Genomic DNA, 3,975 nt, shown 5'->3' with positions numbered 1-3,975 from the left:
GAAGAGCAATGGTTTCTCTCTGGAGACTAAGGTGCGTCTGATACAGACCATGGTCTTTGCAATCACTTGTTATGCATCAGAGAGTTGGACAATGACCAAAGAGGATAGAAGGAGAATTGATGCCTTTGAGCTGTGTTGCTGGAGAAGAGAATTGAGGGTACCATGGACTGTTAGGAAAGCAAACAGATTCTTCCTGGAGAGGGTTAAACCAGGCTACTCCTTAGAGGCAAGGATTCTGAGACTCCGTCTAACATACTTTGGACATATTGTATGGAGGGACAGGTCCTTGGAGAGGGAAATCATGCTTGGGAGGGTGGAGGGACAGGGCAGGAGGGGAAGGTCCTCTATGAGGTGGATTGATTCAGTGACTGGGGTAATTGGGATGGGAGTGTCGGAGACAGTGCGATTGGCACAGGACAGAGGAGAGTATAGGGCTGTTGTACATAGGGTCACTATGAATCGCAAGTGACTCGACGGCACATAATAACAACAACAACAAAAACAACAACAACTATAAACTTTGAATAGGATGTGTGACTTCTTTCAGGTATAAGTTCAGTGAATGAATTTTCTTCTGAAAATATAACTTGTCTAAATGAGATAATTGGCCTTAGAAAGTAATTATCAGTCTTCAAGATTTGTGTTTAGCTCTCTGGAGATATTGTGATATTTTTATTATTGATAACTGAGGGAAGTTTGATGGCAGGACCCTCAGATATAAAAGACTGGGTGATTTAAAAGTCATCAATATATCAACATCCTTCCAAATGGGTTCCCTAATAGCAGACTTCTATGATGTATTTGGGGAAATATAGCCTTTCTTTTGAAGTTCCAAGGAAACAGTTTGCCCTTAGAAGTTTGTCACAAAAAGCTGCAAATAGAATCCAAGTGCTAGGAAGAAAAAAAAAATTCCAGGAATTCCAAATAAAAACTTAATGGGAAAGAAATTTAGCTTCTACTGTCTCTAGATTCTCACTGTAGTAGGAGAATTTAGATCGAAGTTTGGGCCCCACTACCAGTCAAGACCTACATAATATATGAGTTCCTTTTGATATATCGATATCATTCATATTTAAATTAAGCCTCTGTGCACTAATATCCATAGTGGTAGCACCTCTCCTTACCACCAAGCCACCAGAGCTCCCATTATCTGTACAGGTAAATATACATTCTCCAAGTATCTGCTTTTTAAGTCCATTGGAGCTAGTTATGGGCCAGCGTTTCCCCCTTTAGTGCTAGATCATTTATAATAAGCATAGTTCTCTATAGATATGAAGCTCAACATAAGTAGCTTTTTTATTGGACATGTTATGTGAAATAAACGGATAACTTTTATTATCTTAAAGTTTTTGTTCAGCCAGGAGAGATTTCCTATTTTTTCCATCTATCCCTTAGAAAGGTAGCTTTTCACTCTGACTTCCTGGAAACCCACACTATACTTAGAAACAGTGTCTTCTCATCACCTCGACTTCCACACTGTCAGGAAAAAACCAAACGCAATGGCCTTGTCAAGTGAGGGCTCTGAGGTTAGTTTTTTTTTTTATTTTGTTAATTTTTTTTATTCATTTAGTTTGTTTATTTTTCATTTCAATGAACATCTACAGAGATTTTGGAATTCCATTCATTCATTGTTGCACCCTTCTCCGCGCACAAACCCCTCTCCCCCGCCCCCCGTTTGCTCCTCTCCTTGAAAAGCAAAAGAAAAACTCCCTCATTGGTACACAATTCCCCCCCCCCGCACCTCCCCAAACCCCACCCCCTACCCCCAAATATAATCCACTCTGCAACCCTCATTGCATACTCCTACGATAAAAATAATGCCCTAAAATATATAGTTTTAATTAACCTCCACCTCAATTCTTTCTTCACTCTGCCAGAGAAATGTTTCAATAGATTTTAGCAAAGTACATGTGCATATTTTTCAAATACTCAGTGGAGCAGTGAGAAATCTTATTGTAATCTTTGTACAACTAGTGGTTGATATCTTTAATTTATTCCTGTCATTTTTGTTATTGGATGATTATCTCGTTGACTCCAACTCATAGGGACCAATGTCCAAAATCCTGGAGACTTACCCAACCCAGCATTGTCCTTACAACCTCTGCTACACTTAATCCCATGAGGCAGCCACTGTGTCAACCCATCTCCTGGAGGATTTTCCTCTTCCTAATCTCTATTTTTAATGTCTTATTCCTGTTGTTGTTTACCATTTAGTCTGACCCATAGCTGACCCTCTGGTGGGTTTTCAGAGGCGGTTAATTGCATGGTAGGAGATTTCACATCCTTCTCCACAGAGCAGCTAGTGGTCTTGAACTGTGTGCCTTCAGGATTGCATGCAGCTTCTTGCCACTCAGCCACCAGGGCTCCTATGTCTTATTCTTCCATGTACCAATAAACATCACTGGGACAGTTTTGAGGATGCAGTTAATAGTACTGAGTTAACAGGATGTCACTAGTCATATCTGGTATTAGAGTTGTCTGATCATGAGTTTCATTATTTTGGCTTTTAATCTATGGCAAGCAAGGTTGTATCATCTGCATAATACAGGTTGTTGAATCTTCCTCCAATCCTATTGCCACATTCCTCCTTTACAGCCCAGTGGAGACAGAACACATCCCTGGTGGACACCCTTCTTGATTTTGAACCATGCAACGTTTCCTTGCTCTGTTCTGATGACTGCCTCCTGGTCCAAGTATAGGTTTCACATAAACACAATCAAATGTTCTGGGATTCCCATTCTTCTGAGAGTCAGCCACAGTTTGTTGTGATCCACACAGCGAGGACTTGCTCAAAACATTTGCTGCAGAAGATCAGAAACCACAGTCTTCAATATGGCTTTTATCTCACAACCAAGGAAACTAATATCCTCATCACTGGACTGAGAGGCAATATGATGATAGATGGAGGAAAGTTAGAAATTGTCAACGATTTCATTTTACTTGAATCTATAATCAACACCCTTGATACCACCAGTCAGGAGATCTGGAGATGTATTGCATTAGACAAGTCTGCTATCATGAACCTCTTCAAATAACTGAGGAGCAGTGATATCAGTTTGAAGACTAAGGAGCACTTGAGTCAGGCCATCGTCTTTTCAGTCACTTGCTATGCGTTTGAGAGCTGGACAGTGAATAAAGATGACAGGAAGACTTGATGCCTTTGAGTTGTGGTGTTTGAGAAGAGTACTGAGTATCTCATGGACTGCCAAAAGAATAAAGAGCTGGGCTTTGGAAAAAGTGCGAACGGTGCTCTGTGGAGGCAAGGATGGAGAAGCTGTGCTTCACATACTCTGAGTATGTTGGTAGGAGAGGTTATTCCTTGGAAAGGGACAGCATGCTTGGAAAGGTGAAGGATAGGCATAAGAGTGGAAGATCCTGAACAAGATGGGTTGACACAGTGACTGCAGCAGTGGGCTCAAGTGTGTCAGGGATGATGAGGATGGCACAGAATAGGGCAGGACTCAGACCTGTTGTTCACAGGGTCACTATGAGTTGTACTCAACTCTAAGACACCTAACAAGCTCATGAGACAGGGTCTCACCCATTCCATTCTTCCATTAGAATGATTTAAAAAAATGCATGGATATAAAACATTTTTTTCTTTATTTTTTTAAATAATGTTAATGAGCATTTACAGAGATTTTGGATTTCCATTCATTCATTGCTGCACTTCTCTCCCCGCCCAGCCCTTCCCCGCCACCCCAGTTCGCTCCTCTCTTTCAAAAGTAAAAGAAACACTCCCTCCCTGGGACACAATCCCCCCATACCTCTCCCTCCCACCGCCCCAAGTACATTCCACTGTTGTTGTTGTTGTTATGTGCCGTCCAGTCGCTTGTGACTCATAGCAATGCTATGTACAACAGCCCTAAACTCTCCTCTGTCCTCTGCCAATTGCACTGTCTCCAACACTCCCATCCCAATTACCCCAGTCACTGAATCAATCCACCTCATAGAGGGCCTTCCCCTCCTGCGCTG

Source organism: Elephantulus edwardii, unplaced genomic scaffold (assembly GCF_000299155.1).
Source record: "Elephantulus edwardii isolate Elephantulus edwardi_28Jun2011 unplaced genomic scaffold, EleEdw1.0 scaffold00431, whole genome shotgun sequence".
NCBI lineage: Eukaryota > Metazoa > Chordata > Mammalia > Macroscelidea > Macroscelididae > Elephantulus > Elephantulus edwardii.
The sequence above is the reverse complement of the archived record's forward strand: the minus strand, read 5'-3'. Positions refer to the sequence as shown.